The following is a 5,000-nucleotide window of genomic DNA, read 5'->3' as shown; positions in this document are numbered from 1 at the left end:
GCCTATCGGATCGCGACGATTTTGGTATCGTTGGATTCCTCTCGCTGTCTGCAATGCATATATGTAGGTTTTAATGCGCGGAAGTCCCCTCCCCCCCCCACCAACCCCCACATTCTTGGCCCCGATAGCACTGAAGGTCATGAAAGGCACCAGGGACTTTGCAGGGTAGAATGCAAAAGATATACACAAAATCGGTCACTATATTGTCTATTGCAGAGGCTCCCAACCCCCACCCGGGAAAGCTAAGAATCCTCCACGCATTCACGGCTTGGGCGAGCGGACGACCCGCCATGTGGGAGTGGCATTGCCAAATCTATCCGATGCTCTCTCTTATCTTGAATACGTGGAGGATTCTTTGTTTTCCTGGGCGGGGTTTGGGGGGGTAGCAGCATTCCCATGAGGAGGTTGAAGGGGGCACTATCCTTGCATGAGACAATAAAGTGACTGATTCTGTGTATAACATTTACATTTTACGCCGCAATTTCCCTGGTACGTTCCATGCCCTCCCCTGCTATCGGGCCCAGGAATGTGTGTGTGTGTGCGGGGGGGGGGGGGGGTCCGCGCAATAATTTCTATATATTTGGAGACTAGAAAGTGAGAGGAATCCATAGACACCAAAATCGTCGCGATCAGTTAGGCTGACGTATTCTCTCCAAAATTATTATTGTCCATTTTCTGCTTCTTTATCATATTTTTATATCATATATATTGTTAATTACCCCCATTATAATGCGGATCTACGTCATAAAATTTATTACTGGTAAGTGGTATACTAATTCGTTGGATGTCATGATTGCAATATTTTGTAGTAAATTTAATATATTCTTATTTAATTCATTTTCTTATCTATATATATATATTTTGTTGTTGTTGTTGTTGTTGTTATTTATTGATGTATGTCTGCGGGCATACCTATATCTGCATCTATATCTTTATTTATATATATACCAATATTTTTATCTACATATACATCTATATCTATTTTTACATCTATATCTTTATCAATATGTATTCTAATATCTTTATCCATATCTACATTTCTTTCTACATTTACATCTATATCTTTATATTTATCTATATATATACCAATATCTTTATCTATATCTACATCTATATCTACATTTGTATCTATATCTATACCAATATCTTTATTTCTACAGCTATATATCTAGCTATATATATCCACACACACACACACACACACACACTTTACACCTCAATCCACCTAGAGAAAAAAACAAAAACAAAAACAAAAAACAACAAGAAATAGAACAATATGACTTCCCTTGACGCCTCAAAATCCCACCATCCATTTATGAAAGCCTTTAATTTCCTCTGTGAAGTCGAGTCGTCAAAAGAAAAGCATTTTTCCCCGGCTGCAAGAGAAGCCAAACTCGAAAAGCGAGAGATACGAGTGAACATGAAAGGCAGACAGACTTCCCAAAATTAATCCAATTAAATCTTAGAATCGCGCGAGGTAGGAAGACAGTGGTCGAAGGGAAATTAGAATTTGGGGGAGGCTTGTTTACTTGTATTCATAGTTTTGTTTGTTTCTTTATTTGCTGTATCTGCCTGTTTATGTATCTATCCATGTGCATTGTGGGTTTTTTTCTACCATATATCTATCTGTTTATTTGTATATCAATGTCTGTTTTTTTTCCGTTTGTCTACCTATATATCTATCGATTATCTGTTTTCTTATCTGTTTCTTTGTCTGATTCTCTATCTATCTACCTTACTGCTTATATATGTATATATACTTATATCTATCACCTTACAGATTATTTTTTAGTAAGGAATTTTATCAAATCACACAGATCTTGTATGTATTTTATTCTGTTTCCATTCTGCCAGGTCTAAAGCGGCCATGAACCCAAACACTCTTACATCATATCTCTCTATCTATCTATTTGTAATCTTACGTCATATCTCTCTATGTCTATTTGTAAATCTAATCTTACAACTCTTCATCTTTATTTTTCTTGTTTATTCACTTACGAAAGTTCCCCCAAAAGGCCTCACCAAATTATTGTTCGCCATCGATACTGTTATGATCTTGTTTACTATGAATAAGAAAGTTAGGCGTTCTCGTAACTTGTTTTTATTAGAAGTTGATCTTATTACTGTTTATTGGAATCGATACATCAGAGCTGGGTGATCAAAACAGAGTGGAAAAAAATGATAATAATGAGATTAGCAATATTAGTTATGATATTAATAATTATATCACTCCTAATAATGAAACTGTCAATATTAGTTATGATATTAATAATGATATCACTCCTACTGCGACTACTAACATAATAATGATGAAGATGGTACTACTATTATTATTAACAATTGTAGTAGTAGTAGAAGAAGCAGTATAGTAGTAGTTGTTGTAGCAGCAGTGTGTAGTATCAGTAGTAATGGTAGTAGTAGTAGTAGTAGCGATAATAGTAGTAGTAATAATGGTAGTAGTAGTAGTAGTAGAAGTAATAGTAGTAGTAGCCATAAAAGTAGCAGTAATAATGGTAGTGGTAGTAGTAGTAGTAGTAGTAGTGATAATAGCTGCAGTAATAATGGTAGTAGTGTAGTAGTATAGTAGTGATAATAGTAGCAGTGATAATTGTAGTAATAGTAGTAATAGTAGTAGTAGTAGTAGTAGTAGTGATAAAAGTAGCAGTAATAATGGTAGTGGTGGTGGTGATGGTGGTAGTAGTAGTAGTAATAGTAGTAGTAGTAGTAGTAGTAGTAGTAGTAGTAGCAGTAGTAGTAGTAGTAGTAGTAGTAGTAGTAGTAGTAGTAGCAGCAGCAGCAGCAGCAGCAGCAGCAGCAACAACAACAACAGCATCAGAAGCAGTTATCGTAATAAGCAAAAACAGAAGTTGTCGACATTAATAAAATAGAAGTCAGTGTTTAACTTCTGGTAAGCGAAGGCAAGAAAGTTAGCATCCTGTCTCTGGTCGCGACTGCCTGAGAAAGTTTGCTCGCATCAAGAAGAAATTATAGTGATTCCGAAAGAGGTTTATCTTTTGAAACCCGAGACAAGACGTTTCATTTTCAATTTCTTTCTTTTTATCTGTTTGTCTCATTTCCATAGCAACGGTTCTTGGGTTCTTTTGTTTCTTTGTTTGGTTTCGCTTGCATGGTCTTTGCTTGTGGATTCGTGGATTCGCTTTGTTTGGGGCGTATTTGGGAAAATGCAATGGGAAAGAATTTATTTATTTATTTATTTTTTTTCACTTTTCGTTCTTTTTAAGGCTATGTTGAGAGAGAGGGAGAGAGAGAGAGAGATAGATAGAGAGAGAGAGAGAGAGAGAGAGAGAGAGAGAGAGAGAGAGACAGACAGACAGACAGACAGACGGAGAGAGAGAGAGAAAAAGACTGAAAGAGAGAGAGAAAGACTGAAAGAGAGAGAGAGAAAGACTGAAAGAGAGAGAGAAAGACTGAAAGAGAGAGAAAAAGACTGAAAGAGAGAGAGAGAGAGAAAGAGAGACGACTAAGCGACAGGGATATATATAGAGAGAGCAGAAGTTAGCCTGCACACGTACGTTCAATTGCTCTGCATCTTTGCCAATATGAAAGTTACAAGATCCGACGTTATTGCGACGGTTGCCGAGCAGTGTTTTAGTGCGTGAAAACGGTGACTCGGATGCTAACGGATATTATGAATCTCTCTAAACAAGGTCACAGTCATCACGTCAGATTCTGATTAGCTTCTGTCGGTCAAGCTCTTTCTTCGACCTTTTTTCTTTCAAAATATCCGAAGCTTTTGATATTATCCTTCTCTGGCTCCCGTATCCGGCTTAGATAAATATCCGGTAGATAATAAAAGCGACTAAAACCGGCGTCTTGCAGTTACGGAAATTCCCAAGACACTGCAGAGAAGAAAGACAAATCTTTAAGCTTATGATATGGTGCCATACTTAATCTCAGCTTTTTATTTTAATATTTTTTTAGTCTTTTCTTATCCTCTCTGGTACAGTTGCGGACGGGGAAAGGCTGGATCAGTAGCAACTGGAGGCGTCATGGCGTCTGATTCTATTTTTGGAAAAAAAAAGATCAGTAGCAACTGGAGGCGTCATGGCGTCTGATTCTATTAAAAAAAAAAAAAAAAAAGTGATGACGTCTCAAAAGATTCGGATGCTTCGTGAATATGGTCGATCATTTTGGTCTTTTCAACTTTTCAAAAAGGATGGGAAATCATGATTTTAATGGTTATATTTTCTCTGAACAGTCATCAAAACGGAAGCCATGACACCTCCTCGAGTTGCTACTGATCCAGCCTTCCCCTTGTTGTTCCTTCTTCGGTACAGTCACGGTCGTAACTCTTGTCAAACATGTTTCGAATTCCGTTTCGAACACCTGCTTCATACCACATTTTTTGTATAGCGTAAGACAGATTCGAAGCTTCGGTTCGTTAGAAGAATTTTGTCCGTCATCGCACGTCCAATTATCGTGTGGAAAAATCGTATTAGCGGAATTGTTCATGAATGGAGGGCAAAGAGGCTTATAAAAAACAGTTCATGTTTTCTATATATTTCCTAATGGTGTCATTATTGCTGTCTTGTCAGTGTTCTCGAGGATTTTGTCATTTTCGTTATTTTCTGTACATGGTTGAAATAGAATCTTATTGTTGGAAAAATCGGGTATAAGTATTATGATAAGATGTTTATACTGAATGATTATTGAATTTATTTCGATTTTTTTCCGTAACGAATGTTTAATCAAGATGTTAGTGAAGAGAACCAGTATCCATACCAACAAATCCAATTTATAGCATCGGAAACTTTATACTTGTTTCTCCTCTCAATATCATCAATCAACCAAGATGCACAGGAACCCATTGACCGCAACAATATCAAAATATGTGACCTTTTTGGCACAATTTGTGGGAGTACTCAGTCCGAAAGACCGAAGACGACACCATTTCAGCAACTGACGAAGATCTGAAAAGATTCTTACCTGATAAGATTTTTTTCCTTCTGAAATCAATTTTTTATTTGATCTCAGACTAA

This window comes from Penaeus vannamei, chromosome 13 (genome assembly GCF_042767895.1).
Source record: "Penaeus vannamei isolate JL-2024 chromosome 13, ASM4276789v1, whole genome shotgun sequence".
Lineage (NCBI taxonomy): Eukaryota > Metazoa > Arthropoda > Malacostraca > Decapoda > Penaeidae > Penaeus > Penaeus vannamei.
Note: the sequence above shows the minus strand (reverse complement) of the source record.